We start from the raw sequence: 18,539 nt of genomic DNA, 5'->3' as shown, positions 1-18,539 counted from the left end.
AGTATGTGGTTAAGTTTCATTCCTCTGCCTTCTATGCTACTTTTCAAATGGACCTAAATGCAGCATGATTCAGGCTGGGGCTGTGAATGGGTCAGAGACACCACAGAACACTAGGCTGGATAGCCTTGTTGATACCCAGTCTGTCATCTCGTTCCCAAAGGAAGTGCTGGCCCTGTTGATGTGTTCTCTGTGATTCTGCCTCTTAGTGCAGGGATCCCAAAGGGTGGGCTTTTTCTACCTAAGGAGTGGTTACGTGAGCATGTTCACTTTGGTTTGAATGATAGCTACTACTATCTCCGTAGCTAGGACATATAAATCATGTATCATTCTGAAAGTGTTCACTTTTTTTTGATACACGCATGCATATTTTATGTAGTCTATTGTTGTGTACATTATACTATCTTTTCTTTTGGAGTTCCTAGCTGGTGCAGTTAATGTGTTCAGCTGCTGACCAAAAGGTTAGCAGTTCAACTTCCACTTAGAGGCACCTCAGAAGAAAGGCTTGGCATTCTACTTCCAAAAAATCAGCCATTGAAAACCTTATAGAGCACGGTTCTTCTCTGACACACATGGGGTCACCATGAGTCAGAATTAATTTGACAGCAAACGTATATATATAAAAAAAATTCTCTTTTAGAAGGTTTTAAGCACATAGAAATTACTAGTTTTTTATAACTTAATGAAAATATGTCCCAGATTTTTCCTCCAACCTTAACTGATTTTTCTTGTGATTAAAACATGTATCTAGTGGCTAAAATTATCATCACGTGAAGCTTTACATATCTTATTTTTCTATCTGATCTTAGCATAGAAGAACTGGTCATAGTCAGGCAACCCAGATGCCAGGTTCATTATTGCCTTCTGGCTGCTGTGTGGCTTAAAGTGAGCTACTGATTTTTTGGGGGGCTAAGGTTTTTGCTTATGTTGTTGTTTTGTTTGTTCATTAAAATAAAGGTAAGTAGGGGTATGTGAAATTGTCAGGCATATGCTTGTCTTCCATATGCTCGATATATCAAGACTCCCATTTTCCTTTTAAAACTAGCTAGTTCATGTTTCAAAAAAGAGGGAGAAAAAGGGGATTAATAAAGTGAGGATTATATTTTTATGAAGGATAAAATTTCTCCCAGTTTTAAAAGTCCATGATTTTCTGTGAAAAGAGGAGATTTTATATGATTAGACTTAGCTACCAGTAGCTACAATTTTCTCAGAAACTTCGGAGCCAGTGAGGTTGTACAACTTGCGTTTAGAGGCCGGGATCTTCAGCACTTGCTTGAGAGCTTCAGCTTGGCCTTGGCTCCTACAGGACTTGAGCCCTCACCATTTATCCCTCTGGGTCTCAGCTGTTTCCATTCTATCAATAGTAACAATGTGAGCCTGTTCAGAAGAGGGTCCTAGGTAGTAGTTAGAAGATGAAAGTATCTAAAAGCCCTTCACAACAATAACTGTTCATTGCCAGTAACATTTGTTGTGTTGTTTTGAAATTTTTTCTTGTAAATATATGTATAATGAATCATTTGCCATTTCAGCATTCTTCACAGGTATAATTCAATGACATTCATTGTGCTTAACCTGTTGTTGTTCAGCCGTCACCATTGTCCGATTCCACATTTTCCCATCATCCTTAACAGAAGCTCAGTGTGTGTTGTTTTAACCTGGTAGCATGTTTATGCTTTAAAGTTTTCCCCATGAAGCTCTAAGAACATTGCTGTTCATTTCATGAGTGAGTGTCTTACTTGGCAAAAATGAGAAAATTCCAAGAGGCACCCGTTGGAGTACCAAGGCTGAAGTTACCCATCATAGATTCCTGCTTCAGCAGAAACCTGAATTGGCTGAGGTAGAAATGACACTGGAGGACTGGTTTGAAGAAGAAGGAGTTACCTGTTTGGAATCTAACCATTATGTTAAGGGTTATTTGTTATATTTTCTAAACAGCTTTCGCAAATCCTCCAAAGTCTTTTTAACATTCCTTCAATATACAAAACAACAAACATAGTAAGCTTTATATTCTGTAACACTACCCTTTTGCTCTTTTTTAAAAAAATCAATTAATTATGTGCTCCCTGAGGCAGCTAGTTAGGAAGGTCACTGTCCTTGACCCTATGTTCATTTCCTTTAGTGGCCCCCTTAACTCACCAAATCAACCCTCGTAATCAATGGAGTGATGGTTCTCGTAACAGGGCAGCCCTCACATCCAGATTATTAACATGTGATGATTTTGAACAGTGGACTTCTCGGATCAGCCATAGTTTCTAGTACTTTTGCTGTGTGACCTAGTTGTGCTAAATCCTTCCTTTTCAGGATGTGCCTATCTCATATCTGCAGGCATCAGGGAAGCTGTTTGGATGGCCTCTCACCTCCAGGGTTCTTCTGTCAGTGCACAGGAGATGACCAGTGCCCACCCAACTCTGTGTGCCCTAGAGTCTCACAGAATGATGGTTTGGGATGTCTTCTGATGTTCCAGCCTCCATCAGATAAAACCTGTAGCAAGTTTTACTCATCATTTGTCAGATCTCAGGATGATAGCAAGGTGTCTAGACAGACAGAGCTTAGATCTAGGACTTTGTCAGGAAGGGGCCCAGCGGCCCCTCCAGTATTCCACATGTGGATGCTCCCTGCTCCCTGTGCTTGCTTCCCCTCCCTAGCCCCATCCCCTTTTTGTGACCAAGTGTCTCCTTTTTGTGTTCCTTGGATTGATGCTCCCACTTCATCTTTTGGAAACCACTGTCCCCACCCATGGAGAAAGAATTTCCCTCCATCACACAGAGCTCTTGGTCAGGCTAACAGCAAGGGCAAAATGGAGATGCTCTGATTATAGCTTCTTTTCCCATCAGAAACAGCTGTGACTGCTGCCTATAGTCCTTTTCATGACAAGGAAAAGGATATTTTTCTTATGAGCATGCCACTTTGGGAATACAAGACTGTCCATCTCCTCGTCAGTATTGTGCCAAGCACCTAAGAAGCACTAAAGGCCCTGTCTGAGTCTGCCTGAATAGAAGAGACATCACACAGACTGTAAATGGCTCTTCCAGGCTCACCAGGAGAAATGGCCCAGCTCCAAGTAGGGTTTTTGTTCTTAATTTTAAAATACTAAGTCGCTCGATTGTTATTCATGAGTGGGAGGAAGGGGGGAGTGCTCAGTTATTCCACCACCTAAATATTTCCTTCCTTTCACTTTCTTCTTCCTCTTCCCCTTCTCCCTTTATTTAGTAGATTTTAAAGTAAATAACTAAACTTTCTGTATGGTATTGCACTTTGCCTACCAGGAAGCTCTCTTAATGTCTTAATGTTTTCTAAAATAGATTTTCAATATAGCCGTGAGACCACCAGTAAAAGTACCAAGTTAACCATGTCTCTGGTGCTTTTAAATATGAAGAATTAACTAAGAGAAAAAAAGAAAAACTTTTCAATACCTCATATAGAGGAAAAAACAAGAAGTTGAGAATTCTGTGAGAAATTAGAAATGCTTCATAATGGGGTAGCCAGAAAACTTAGAAACTGTTGGAGTGGCACACCAGGGTCTGCCATTTCACTAACATGATTTTTCACCATTGCCCGCTCAATGCTCCATAGCACAAAGGTGTGCTGCCAAATACAAATGTTTAAAATGTATTTTTTCCACAGCTGAATATATAGTCAAAAAAACCAGACTCATTGCCCTTGAAACAGGCTGCTCAGCCATATTGAAAACCCCAGTCAACACCCCTTCTCCGCCTCTTTGTCTTGCTAACCACAAGCTTGTTTTGAGGAACATTTTTAAGGAAGTCTCAGCAGGTAGTGGCTCTGTCCACTGAACTAGCCCGAGTTACACCTTGAAGCATGCACAGATTGAAGAAATCACATCCTTCAACTGACACCCCCCACCCCGTGCTCCCAAATATGGGCATGAGAGGGGCTAAGGGCAGAGAGTTCCCGGTACCAAACCCAACCTCCGACACCATTGGAAACAAAAAGCTCCCCAGCCCCCTTAGTCAGGGAGCACGTGGCCTTACGGTCACTAGACCCCACGCGCTCCTTGTATGCGCAGACAATAAACTTGCCAATTTCTGTCCCTTGCAATCAGTCTTATTTCAATCGGCTAATAAGACAAGAACCCGAGTGGCATTTGTTACACCGTCGAGTCAATTCAGACTCATAGTGACCCTATAGCACAGAGTAGAACTGCCCCATAGGGTTTCCAAAGTTGTAACATTTAAGGAGGTTGACTGCCACATCTTTCTCCTGTGGAGTGGCCTGTGGGTTCAGACTGGTGAGTTCTGTTATCAGCCAAGTGCTTAAGCACTGCACCTCCAGGGCTTCTTTGAATACATATAATGCGTATGAAATACATATACAAGCACACATACATATATATACAGTTAAAGGTATTGTTAGACAGATATTAAGCCAGACAGATTATTTGGTATGATACAGACTGAAGAGCAAGTATAGGCAAAGGAATGTAGTGTGTTCTTGAACCTCTGTTAAAGAAAGAGCTCCTGTTTAAGTAAGACATTTGCCTCCAGAGTGTATGAGAGTGTGGAATATGCTGCAAATAGAAACTCAGAATTGAAGGCAAACTGGTGACTCCTGGGGTGAGTGTGGGTGCTTTCACAGACTGAGACATTGTTAGCTGAATTGTCATTAGTGACTGAATTGTGATTATTGTTGATTGATTTTGAATTGCTTTGTATAATCTGAAAAATGTTTTAACAGCTGAAAATGTGCCTCAAGCACACAGAGAATGGTGAAAACTACTGAATTACTACACTGAATCATTTGCCTCCAATTTGCCATCTGTTACCCTTTTCCCACCAAAAACCGTTGTTATAGGTTAGAAGCCTAGAGGGTGCCTCCTTCTTGTAATTTTAGACCTCAGCATAAAGGTTACTTCCTGAGCGAGAACTGCCCTAAGCACCTGGGCTTAGGAAACCCCCAAGACTTTTTTTCCTGTTTTACCTTTTAAACTTATTTTCCCAATCTGATACGTTGGAGTCCTTGGGTGGTGCAAATGGTTAACATACTCTGCAACTAACTGAAAGATTAGAGGTTCAGGCCCACCCAGAGATACGTCAGAAGAAAAGCCTGGAGATCTGCTTCTGAAAAATCAGCCACTGAAAACCCTACGGAGCATGGTTTACTCTGACACATGTGGGGTCACCATGAGTCGGAACTGAGCTAATGGCAGCTGGCTTGGTTTATCTGATACTTCAGTGTCTATCGTCAGTCTTCACCTGTGAGGAAGTAGCGGAGACCTTGGCTGTTTTGTTCACCCCGTGTTCCCTGTGCCTAACACAGTACCTGACATCTGATAGGCATTCATTAAATGTTTGCTCTGTTAATCTGCTTCTTTCTGGATTTTCCCTTATTGCTCACCCTTGATCATCATCAGTGCCCAGAGCCAGGATTTGTCCTTGCCTCCCAGTGCCTTGGAATCCTGTGGTACTTAGTGTCCTGCCTTTGCGTCATCAACCAGCAGTTACTTCTTCATTGTGGTATCTGATTGGTAGGATGATGATAACACATCTAATATGTTAGCATGACAGGCATTTGTGGCAAATGAATCCTATCCAATTTTTTAACCACAGAAAGCTTAAGAAAAATATATACACAGTTAAGAATTACCTACACCGGTGTTAACGCTAAGGGTTAATCAGATAGAATTTTCTGCTTTTGACGATAGACTCAAGGAATGGCCAGTTGTAACTTCCATTTTTGGTCCTATTATTTAATACACCCCTGTGAATACCTCTTAAAGGATAAAGGCTTCCTTCTTACAGGAACACTCCACCTCTCATCTCCCAACTCATGCCCTGTAGCCTGACAGTCTATCTTGTTGTGTCTGGGAAAAGAGTTACTAGATTTTTCTGCTAATGGCTGTATTTTACATGATAATGAATCAGATCTTTCCTACGAAGTCTGCTTCATTTATGCAAAACAGATATAAATTGGAATATGCATGAATGAAGCTATTCTTTCAGGGTGAGAAGAAGCTGCTGAAGAGCCTGAATATGATTTTATGGGCCCTCATCTCAGGTTAACATAAGGAAATGTTAGTTCTGTGGTCATCAGAGACAATGTTCATTGGACAGTTTCAGGTAAAACAGAAAATACCTTTTGAATCCCATTCTCCCAGAGCCATTGCTACTTAATTCCTAATTTCAGAAGGTCAGCTCATTTTCAACCATCTTTTACACTTCAAAGTAGTAACCTCTTGTACTTTAATGGCCTCACAGCATTAATGCAGCTCTGTGCACTGATTTTCAATAATATGGAAAAAGTATTCCAATTGGTCCTGGCTATTAACAGAGAAAAGGCAGGAAATTAAATTAGCAGGGGGATATATCAAAAGCCTTTTGTAAGTGCCATAAAGTTTCTAAAAATCCAGTCCCTGAGAGAAATTTATTTTGTTCTAAGGAAAGAATAGGGCTCTCTCCCAAGAGATGCTAAGAAGCTTTTCATTTAAAAAAGAATAGATTTTTGCCCATGAATTGAAGAGTAGGAATTCTCAATTCTTACCTTAATTTTGCCATCAACTTGCTGTAATTCACCTCAAAAAAATCTTAAAAACCAAAGTATTCTTATAGAATATTCTATGTTCTTTGATCTATTAAATTAGAATTAATTCTACAGATTAATTTACAAGTAAGGTATAGTAATTAGTAGTTAAGCATTGCAGAAATGCTCAACTCTTGGGGTATTTATTGACTGTTTGAGTTCTATAAAAAGATACCTCAGATCCCTGAACACTGAATTATTTAAAAATTCTAGGTTAAAAGGGTATGTTTCCCTGAGTAAACGGTGGGAAAGTAACTTGGCTTCTCACTAATGGACAGAATTTTGAGTTTCGATCTAATGCCAGTGGGTGGAGCAGACACAAATATTCACTTGCCTAATTTGGATTAATAACCTAGTTCTCTATTCTTTTTAAAATTAAACCAGCAAAAAAACAAAACCGGTTGCTGTCCAGTCAATTCCAACTCACAGCGAGCCTATAGGACAGAGTAGAACTGCCCCATAGGGTTCCTAAGGAGCGTCTAGTGGATTCAAACTGCTGACCTTGGTTAGCAGCCAAGTTCTTAACCACTGTGCCACTAAAAAAATAAAAACCAAACCCATTGCCATCAAGTCAATTCCGACTCATAGCGACCCTATAGGACAGAATAGAACTGCCCATAAAGTTTCCAAGGAGCACCTGGTGGATTCAAACTGCTGACCTTTTGGTTAACAGCAGTAGCACTTAACCACTATGCCACCAGGGTTTCCAGCTGTGCCACTAGGGCAGATTGAAAATGTGCTTTAGAGAGGCCATTTTGTAGAGCTTGACCTAGCTTTTGAGGAGGTAATAGACTCCTTTAAGGATCTAAAGATAATTCTAGGCTGTGTCACTGAAGGGCCCATGCAGAGAAAAGTATTGCATATAATTGCAGGTAGTTTACCCGCCTTCCCAAAGTTGACCGAGGACCCCTTGGTGTCTATCTATAGGGTCCCATCTGTCTTCTGAGTAGGGACTATGCTTAATGTTTTATGCTGTAAATACTGGTCTTTTTAGTACCCTGGCATTAACATAGCCCCCAAGGCATATTTGAATTTTGTGCTGTGCTGGCAAACATTGACATTTATTTAGTCCTTATGCAATAAAGTATGTATTTAAGATGCTGATAGTTATTAAAGGAATAGGTATGTAGTTATACAGAATACTTACAGAAATAAGCAGATACCTTTTTTAATGCTATGAATGCAGTTTGCCCTTACATAATCTAACCTTTATATTTTCTCTTATTTATGCCTTCCATGCCTCTTCTTTCAGATCTGAATATTTTACCCATTTTATTGGTAGGCATTGCAGGGTCCTTCTTCTTATAGAAAATTTAAGAACTGGTTTTAACTTCATTTGGGTTAATGACCTTCTTTTGTACTTCTTAATACCACATATGTTAATCCCTGTGCTAGCCAATGTTTCACATATCAAGAAAAGTAAAAAGTCCAATCCCATCAGTCAAGGGACTCTTTATTCAGGAACAACATAAACTGTTAACAGGAAATACTGCCCTAAGAAATATCAAAAATGTGCCAAGAGAAGAGGATCAGGGAAGGAATCATAGAACTCTTTGCAATGAAGGGAGATTTGAGCTGGACTTTAGTGGATGCTGGCCAGAAATGTCTTTGTTGAAGCTCCCCCTACCCAACCCTTTTTTATTAATTTTTTTCCAAAACTCTAATCCCAGTTCTTGCCAAGACTAAATGCTTGTGAAAACATATCTGCCATGGTCCTAAAAGAGGAACCTGTGTATTTGTACATCAGGTTTGAACACCAGCAACACATAGAAACCATCCTTCTGGAAGTTTCTATGTATGCACACAAATAAAAATAAACCAAACCTTATAAGAAATGATTGGTAAAAACAAACAAATGCCAGGCAGATAGTAATGAAAGCTGATACTATTTCCTTCCCTAATGCCCCCCTCACCCCACTCCGCCCCACTCCCCCCACTCCCCTTTTAAAGCTGATGTTTGAAATTCAGTGAATTTAAGTGTCCTACTCATCATTTTTTTTTTTACTCATCATTGTATCCTTAGCCTGTTAACCTCGTTCAGGGTTAATAATAATAATAATGGCCACTACTTATTGGGTTCTTTCTACACACAAAGCACTATAATAAAAGGCTTCACTTTCTCTTATCTACTCCTCATTGTGACATTTTGAGGTGCAGGTATGATTAAGAGCAAGGGGTCTAGGGTAGACTGCCTGGGCTGGAACCAGACCTCCACCACTTACAGGCTGTATCACTTGGGCGTGTTCTTTTGTTCTTCTGTGCCAGGGTGTCCTCATTTATAAAAAGAGGAGATAACAGTACCTAAGGAGTCCCAAGGTGGCGCGAATGGTTAAGTGTTTGATTACTAGTTGAAAGACAGGCAGTTTGAACCCACCCAGAGGTGCCTTGGGAGACAGGCCTGGCAATCTGTTTCCAAAAGGTCTCAGCCTTGAAAACCCTATGGAACAGTTCTCTGCCCACATGAAGTTGCCATGATGAGTCAGAATTGACTCAACAGCAGCTAACAACAACAACAATAATGCCTTGTTCTGAGAATTGGTAGGAATAGTTCGTATCCTTTAGCACTGTGCCTAGGGTTAACTGTTGGCATCCCTATCCTCATTTCGTAGTCAAGGTAACTGAGGCTCAGAGGTTAAAAAACTCACCCAGTTTCACACACAGTATAAATCAGATTCAGGATTTTTGAACTGCCTCTCTGATTACACTCGATGGCAATGGGTTTTTTTTTTTGGGTGGGGTCTGATTACAAGTCAATACCTTGTATATATAGTACATATCCTTACTGAACTGAATAGAAATTCATAATTATATGTAGATGTTTTCAAGTTTCATATCATATTAATTTGTCTTCCATACATTCTTCTTCAGTGATCTTATCCATTTCCCAGGGCTTCATTTATCATCTAATTCAGGGGTTGGCAAAGTACAACTCTTGGACCAAATCTGGCCTACCCCGTTTTTGTAAATAAAGTTTTATTGGAACACGGCGATGCTCATTGTGTAGCTATTTTCTGTGACTGCTTTTGTGCTGCAACAGCACAGTTGAGTAGTTGCAACAGGCTTGTGTGACCTGCAAAGCCTGAAATATTTACTCTCCTGTCCTCTACTAAAAACATTTGCATACCCCAGATATTGCTCACTACTTTCAACCTTTCTCCCGAGATCTTGATTCATAAATTTAGCTACTCACCAAATTTCTCTACCTTCATGTCCCACCAAAACAAAAAAGAACAAACCCAGTGCCATTGAGTCGATTCTGACTCATAGCTACCCTATAGGACAGAGTAGAACTGTCCCATAGAGTTTCCAAGGAGCACCTGGCGGATTTGAACTGCCGACCCTTTGGTTAGTAGCTATAACACTTAACCACTACGCCACCAGGGTTTCCAACATTCAGCTTAAAAGCAACATTTACCAAACTCCAATTTTCATGTGTATTTTCCACTGTGGAATCAGTTTCTCCTCCTGAATTTCCTATTCCAGTTAACAGCACCACCTTTTACCCAAGATGCTTTTCTCCCTTTTATTGCTCATGCCTAATCTGTCTCCAAGTCCTGTCTATTGATCCCCTTGAGGACAGTAACCTAAGCTTTTAAGTAACCAACATTAATGTTTCTTGTATTCTCTACCCCACCTGCAATTAGACCAGCGGTTTCCTTTACAGTCTTTTAGGAGTTGCCATAAAGTGTATTCAATGAGAGATAAATATTTATAGGCCTCTATTTTTTTATCAAGTAAGCCATGTAGATGGATTCATTTCTCAATATTAGAGAATGTTTCATGAGTCAATTTAGGAATGCTGTAAAGTCAGAATATTGGACAATTTTGTACTTTCATTATTTGAATATAATGAAGAGAGCATGGCTACTTGATTTATTGAGTTGTCCCTTTAAAGTGGCATCATTAATTATTTATCATTAATGCTTAAAAATTAAATCTCAGTTCTTTATGCAGGGCCGCATTGGCCAGGGGCTGGGTGGAGTTAAAATGCTAACATTAGGTTATCATTTTTCTGGTTCATCTGAAGGACATATTCAGAAACCTTTTCATGGATAAATTCATTTTTTTTCTTTTTTTATTTTTCGGTGATGCCATGTTTATTCACAGATGGAATGCCTGCTGAATCATTGTTTGTTGGTAGTTTTTTATTATTTGAAGAAATGAGGTGCCTATTGCAAGCAGTCCTTATCAGTACCATGTTCAAAGAAGTACATCACAAACGTGGTATGTATTAGTACTGTGGTCCAGGAAGTGTATCACACTTCCTGGTTACACTTAAACCATAAAGTACCTTACTCAACTTTATAGTGAGCACTTTATAAAAGATATCATCAGGGAGGTGACTAATACAAGCAGTCCATATTGGTCCCATGTTCCATGAAGCACATAATACATGTGGTCCATATCAGTCCCATGCTCCATAAATCTCATCACATACATAGTACCTATCAGTACCGTGGCCCAGGAAGTACATCATAAACTGTTTTCACACCAAAAATAATTCATTTACTTGAATATTTCTAAGTGCCAGAAACCATACCTTCCCACTAACACGAAGGGAATAGTAAACATACTTGGAAGCCTTATCTGGATGTACGGAAGCCAAAAGCACAAGAGTTCCACACAGTCACTCCTCCGGGAAGCATCCCCTCATGCCAATGGCCCTCAACGCTCAAATGTGGTGCAGACCAACTTCCTTGTTTTTTAGACAGTTGCACCAGCATGCACCACAATGCCAGAACTTAACTAACGTGGCTCAAATGCCTGCCAGTAAACCTCCAGGGCTGGAAAATTTAGCTGCAACATATATGTGCCAGCGACCATGAAAGATAACAAATGCTTTTTAATCCTCATCTGCGTTACTTGAATATTACTTCAAAGCTCTTGACACTGTTAACTCTGCATTCTCTTTTTATGAATTTAAATTTATGCTAGAATAACTATTGAAGAGCATAGTAAAAATAAATAAGCTTTGAAATATAAAAGGATTAGTTTGGATAATAAATATCCATTCGGTGTCTTAGCGTCTTTGATCTGGGCATTTGTCTCCTCCAGCAAATATTTTCTTAGTACTTCAATTTCAATTTCCCTACCTAAAAATCATGCGGGAGCAGTCTTTGTTTTTCAGGAACAACAGAGATGTTTATAGCATTAAGTCAAAAGCAGAGGTCATAAATTAATTCTAATCCATTGAGCAAAGACATTAGCCTCTGTGTAACATAAGGTTTTGGGCTAGTTCACAAAATAATCCTAATGATAATAGCTCCCCATGCTCAACAGTGATCTTAAAGATTAGTATTTTTCTTGGTTAATGGTTGTGTAATGCATTAATAAGCTTCTCCAAATACTTCCTGAAATTTAAATTATCTGTAGACTTTCTAGAGCTATATTTTGATCAGACATGTAAAGAAGCAATGTAGCAGCTCAGTTACTGTCAAACTAAAGATGATTTTACATTCTGATTTAGAGAAAAACGTCACCCACATATCAGACTACAAAATAGCTGAAATACTTAAAGAAAAAAGTAAGTAGTTAAGGACATTAAGCTAAAATATGGCCTCATCGCCCTGCTTGTCAGCTGGCCTCTTGCAATGGTGGTGGTCGCTGCTGCTGTTACGGTTTTACTGTTCCTTCTGCTGGTGGTAGTGGTGCCCATGGCAGGCCTCCCACTGAAGCCAGAGGGTGGCATGGAAAAATCTTGCTACAAGGTCTCACCTCAAAATCACTTTCAGGGCTTCAGTGAATAGGATTTCGCAAACATAGTCCCAGCCAGGGATCTGTTTCTCATTACTAGGCAGTTCATGGCAATGCAAAGAGAGAGAGGATTCTCTTAGAAGTGGGACTTAATGAAGGTTGTATACCTTTAGGTGAGTCACTTAACCCCTCGGAAACACTTAACCCTCCTTCATTCATGAATGGGTGTCTTACTTCGCAAGAACAAGAAGATTCTAAGGGCCACTGTTCAGAGTACCAAGGTTGAAGTTAACTGTCAGTAACTACAAAAGTCATTGTAAGGAGTAGCAATAAGGTTTGCAAAGCATTCGGAGCATGGTGGGCGCTCAGGAAATTGTGGTGGTAGTAGTCCTTGATGTTATCATTATCATTGCCACCACCATGTTATGCTTGTTAATTATGTATGATAAGCACCTCTGATCTCTGTTGGATTATCTGATGTCCTTGTCACTCACAAGTGCTCCAGTTAGCTAAGTGGTAGAAGAGTAATGTCAACATTGATAAACAAGTGGCTGTTCTCTAGGAGGAAACCCTGGTGGCATAGTGGTTAAGTGCTACGGCTGCTAACCAAAAGGTCGGCAGTTCGAATCCATCAGGCGCTCTTTGGAAGCTCTATGGGGCATTTCTGCTCTGTCCTGTAGGGTCGCTATGAGTCGGAATTGACTCAACAGCAGTGGGTTTGGTTTTTTTTTTTTTTTTTGGTTCTCTAGGATGCTGTGTTTTCTATCATAATGTTATTGAGACTAGAGTACAAATATTCATAACAACACATTTTTGTAAAAATGAAAATTTGGAAACTACTTGCCTCAACAGTGAGGAAACAACTAAGGATATAAAATATAATTTTTAAATGACATATGCAAACTATTTTTGATACATGGAAATACATATTTGATGCAGTAACTGAAAATGGTATATAACAGTATTCACAGATGACAACTTTGTAGATGTTTCTATAAATTAAAGATCAAAGGAAATTTTACAGTACAATAAATAGAGTTTAATGTTCACTGGTTTTTCTGTTTTCTACAAAGTTGTGTAACTTTCTAAAAATTGTTGTGACTTATTTGTCTTAAGAACTTCATAACCTTCATTTTCTCATTGTTCTATGTTGGACAATACATTCACTACTCCTAATGACAGGCTTGAAGATGGACTTTCAGATTAAAATCCTTTTGTTTATTAGGCCTCTTCTGCTGTTTTTTCTGCATGGCCAAAATCTAATGTGTGTATGATACACCACAGAACATGGTGAAATTTGAACAGAAGATTGAGATTTTTAACTAACCCTACCCAAATAGAGACATGCACAAGGACACGTATCATTCTCTAGTGATTTACGTGACAGTTTGGTGCCTCATGGTTTCAAAAAGCATTAAATAGTTTTTTAAGTGCACCTGACAGTGATTTATATAAACAAAGACTTCTCTGCGTTCTCACTTTTCTATTTCCTCTTATCAAGTCTAACAGGGACTCTGATACCACGGTGCTTGTTTTACATAAGAGACCAATGCCTTCAGGCACCAGGATGATACTTGACTGGGGCATGTGATAAAGTTGGCATCACAGCCCTTTCTCCCAGCATTCTAAGAGATTTCAGGGACAGATTACAGATTGTACAGAAATATACTCTACATCAGAAATAAGGCTGCATTCATTAAGAGATTTTTAAAAATATATACTTTATCTCAAGAAAAGTGTACCGTTAAGACAAATATAATATTTCAATTCTATAGAGAAAGAAAGAGTGGTGGAAGGATAGGAACAACTAAAATTCAGTTTGACACACCTCTGTATTTGTTCAATTTTAGAAGATTGATAAATTTTGGAGGTGCGCAGTGGTGGGTAGCTGTGTCATTCATAACAAGCACATGTTCTACTGTGTTCCACCAGCTTATCAAGTCACTGGCTGATTGACTCAAGTACCTGCTTTTCTCCAATCATTGCCTCTGCTGGGTTTCTCTATGACATGTTTGCTTGTCTGTTTGTCTATGTATTTGTTTTCCTACTTGGAAGGAAACCTGCCTTAAATCTAATGTGTTTACTACCCATGAATTAACTTATGGCCAAAGATAGATAAATGTGGGTGCCATCCTTTTCACTTCAGGACTAAGCATTGGTCTTTTCTCTCTCACACTTTATAACTTAACAGCCTGTACAATGAAAGGGCAACCTCACATTAAAATTGTGACTTGAGCAACTCTCCACACAAGGATTGGACTGGACTATAAGACAGAAAATGATACCGGTGAGGAGTGAGCTTCTTGTCTCAAGTATACACATGAGACTATGCGGGCAGCTTTTGTCTGGAGGGGAGATGAGAAGCCAGAGGGGGACAGGAGCTGGTTGAGTGGACAGGGGGTATACATGGTGGAAAGGAGGAGTGTGCTGTCTTATTAGGGGGAGAACAGCTGGGAGAATGTAGCATGGTGTGTATAAGTTTTTGTATGAGAGACTGACTTGATTTGTAAACTTTCACTTAAAGCACAATTAAAAAAAAAAAGAGGTTAAAAAAATTGTGGCTCGAGAACTGCAGAGTGGTATTGGGACTTACAGATCCCTATTCTTTTAGATAAGTAAAACAAAAAATCGAATTTCGGAGAGGGTCTTGTCTTCTCCAGCAACCTTCTCATCACTATTCCTGTGAATGCTTATATCTACGTTTGTTTCATTAGATACATTCTGACATTTTGGTATATGAATGAGATCGGCTAATTTATGTGATTAAATTCTCATTCATTTGATATAAGATTAAATGATTCATTGAAAAATGTCAAAGGATATTTTTAATTTGAAGTATCAATTTTAATTCAAACGCTATCATTCTAGCTTGAGCACTGGGGAGTAACAATCACACATGTTCTTAATTATTAAAATAAATGATTAAGCTGTATGAATTTTAAGGCAGTCTTTGCTTATATAGGAAGAATATTTGTAAACTTATTTTTGGTTTTTATCCATAGTAAAGTAAAAATAGTATGCTGAATGTGCCATAAGCTTATTGATGACTGGTCTTATGTCCAAATAGACCAACCTGGGGGGAGACCAGGGAAGCAGGGATCTTCTCTGTCCTCAGTCCCAACAGTGGCTATGTTGTATATTAGGTGCTCAATAATTATTTATCAAATCTCCAAATGGATGATTAACTACTGGGAGTACCAGCCCCGCCAGTACTCGGGAACATTAGTGAACCTCTCTGAGCCTCAATTTCCCCATTTATAGAGTAAGTCTGCTGATGTTTGCTCTGTCAGTATGATGAGTGACTGTGATAGTCAAAGTAAAAATGTGTGACTTGTCTTTGAAAACTGGAATGGCTTTTTATAAGGAAGCATTATTACTAACTTTATTTGTGTTGTTATATAATGTTAATACCTGCATTCAATAATGCATATTTAAGTAAAAAAAAACAAGTGTGTTATAAATTGAAGAAAAATCAGTAATCACAAATTTTTTGACCTATAAAGTTTTTTGGAACATTGCATTTGTTTTGACATAATTGTAATTTCTTTGGGTATTTAATTTACTTTTGTTTTTCCATGGAGAGTGGCACTCAGAAGCATATACTTAGACAGCTAAATACTCTATTATTTCTTAGAAAGAATGTACATTAATAACTTCTATGCATATGTGAATAGGAATCAGCAAAGGATAATAGAGCATATAATACAAAGGTTTAAAACGTAGGCAAAGGAAAACTTTGATGGATTTCCATCATGCTTTGAAAATTAGATTAGGGTATATATCATATAAAATTCACTCTTAGATATGCTGCAGATTTAATGACAGGGTTCAGTTGAAATGAGATCTTACGGGTTTTGATGAAGAAAATTGCTCAGTATATGCCTTATCTTTCTTTCTTCTTGCTCAATGTACGATTAAATTTACTCTGCAGGATCACTGCGTGTAGCGTGTATTAACTTTATACTAATCCTGCCTATATTAACTTTATGCTAATCCTGCTGATAAGTGATACCAAAAATACATTAATAAAACCATAACCATTAGCTGGAATCACAGTATTATAGTTCTTAGTTTTGAATCCTCTCCATGTATTCTGAATTAGATGATGTATCCATGATGAAAGGTATTTGAATTTATTTTTACTGTATGTTGGGCATTGTGATAAAAGCACTGGGCTGCAAAGGCTTATGAGATATGACCCTGCCATCCCAAAACTTTGTGCAGTCAGGGATATAGGACACAATTGCACATCAATTTTTAACCCTTGTTGTGCAGTGGTTAAGAGCTTGGCTACTAACCAAAAGGTCAGTAGCTCGAACCCACCAGTGACTCCTTGGACACCCTATGGGGCAGTCCTACTCTGTCCTTTAGGGTCACTATGAGTCAGAATTGTCTCGACGACAGCGGGTTTGGTTTTTGGTTTAATCAGTATTAGTATATTTACATTTATGAGTGATGCTAGGGTCTTTGATGAAATCCCCAATAATGACACCCCTCTGCCACTCCTAAGTTCTGAAAAAGTTAAGAGATAGGATACAATAATTGGCAGATACAGCTAAAATGCCACCTTTATTACTTGTAAAAGCCAGGTTAGAGGACAGAATTTATTTGTTCTGCTAACACAAAATGCTAAACCAGTCCCATTGCTGTCGAGTCAATTCTGACTCACAGCAACCCTACAGGACAGAGTAGAATTGCCCCATAGAGTTTCCAAGGAGCACTTGGTGGATTCAAACTGCTGACCTTTTGGTTAGCAGCCATAGCACTTAACCACTACGCCAGCCACCAGGGTTTCTGGAACCCCAGAATTAAGCACAGGCCACCGTGGCCGGGGCAGGCCTTTTGTGGCCCAGAGGATCAGCTCATGTTTATGGTATCAAGGATCAGAGGAGAGCTCGTATTCCCAGAGACCAGCTTCACTCCCAAGAGGAAGAAGGGCAGAGCTGAGCCCAGGAGTTTATGTCTCTGAGTTACGCATCAGATAGATTGCTGGTTTGGATGGGATAAATAAAGAGATGGGAAGAGCCAGAAGTGTTACAGTTTGAAACATGGGAAAAAAGAGGATTCACTCCAATAACCAAAACCAGTTGCCGTGAAGTCGATTCCAGCTCGTGGTGACCCCGTGTGTATTAGAGTAGAACTGTATACCATCACGTTTTCAGTGGCTGATTTTTCAGAAGTAGCTTGCCAGGCCTTTCTCCTAAAGTGCCTCTGGGCAGGCTGAAACCATCAAACTTCCGGTAGCAACCAAGCATTGAACTGTTTGCACCTTTCAAAGACTCCTCACCCCATGTAGGCCAGGTAATATAATATTTGATGTTAAATGAACTGGGCAGAATTTAAGGACAGAAAGAAATGAGCAAGACTTACTGAGATGGGTGGGCAGGACTGAGCTAAGTGGTCTGGAGGACGGGGGGAGGAACATTCCAGGCATAAATGATACCAGCAAAGGCACATGCAGGGGGCGACTGTGAGTTTGTGATGTATAGAGCCCTGGCTGGTTGATGAGGTTACAGAGGGGCTGGGAAGCCCCTTCCGCAGAAACTGGGGAAGCTACCGCCCTACCCAAGGAGCTTTCCGCAAGTGGGCATATCTGAGGATTTCTCTGTGGATGTGTATAGCAGAGAGCTTTTTTTTTTTTTTTCTCCCATTCCTTTATTGTGTCCTAGCGTAACTGAACTCTGAGAATGTTTTTCATGTATTTATGTTATTCTCACTATAATTTGTCTTGGCTAATTAATTTGTCTTGCCTAATTACATTTAAGGAAACCCTGGTGGCGTAGTGGTTAAGTGCTACAGCTGCTAACCAAAGGGTCGGCAGTTTGAATCTGCTAGGTGCTCCTTGGAAACTCTATGGGGCGGTTCTACTCTGTCCTGTAGGGTTGCTATGAGTCGGAATCGACTCGACGGCACTGGGTTTGGTTTTTATTTTGCTTTTTAATTACATTTAGCTATAGTCTTTCCAAGTATATATTGAACTCTGGGACCGATCATCAGATTTCAATAGTAAATAGTAATTTCTGGAGCCTATGCAAGGATAAGTTGCAGAGAGAAATTATTCCCTTCCTTTCCATGATAAAATCTTGTTTGTGGCTACATTAAAAGCTACCCGTAAAGGAGATTTAGTTCCGAGATAGTTTTCAAAATGGAAGTTTGGAGTATGTGTCAATATCGTGGGTCCTGTGGAATCAAGCTCCTTGAGCCATGCTCAGATACATTAATGATCCCAGAGCCAATTGATTTCGAAGGCTTCTTCTGTCATTTAAGTGATTATAGTATGTGTATCTCCAAAATAAAATCCTTAGAAATGG

The 18,539-nt window shown here is 39.4% G+C and overlaps 1 protein-coding gene across 5 annotated transcripts in view; it reads left to right on the top strand.

Annotated features, from left to right (window-relative positions):
• Window positions 1–18,539, top strand: part of PAG1 (phosphoprotein membrane anchor with glycosphingolipid microdomains 1) — a 203,795-nt gene that overhangs the window by 77,256 nt on the left and 108,000 nt on the right. For 2 of the 5 annotated variants that reach the window (XM_064267868.1, XM_023545821.2), the window contains exon 3: window positions 2,832–3,058. The exons of the other annotated variants lie outside the window; for them this stretch is intronic. The gene's annotated coding sequence lies outside the window, so the exon portion shown is untranslated. The remainder of the gene's footprint in view (window positions 1–2,831; window positions 3,059–18,539) is intronic. 5 annotated transcript variants of the gene reach the window in all.

Source organism: Loxodonta africana, chromosome 14, assembly GCF_030014295.1.
Source record: "Loxodonta africana isolate mLoxAfr1 chromosome 14, mLoxAfr1.hap2, whole genome shotgun sequence".
In the NCBI taxonomy this organism is placed as follows: domain Eukaryota; kingdom Metazoa; phylum Chordata; class Mammalia; order Proboscidea; family Elephantidae; genus Loxodonta; species Loxodonta africana.
This window is presented reverse-complemented; position numbering and strand designations above follow the sequence as displayed.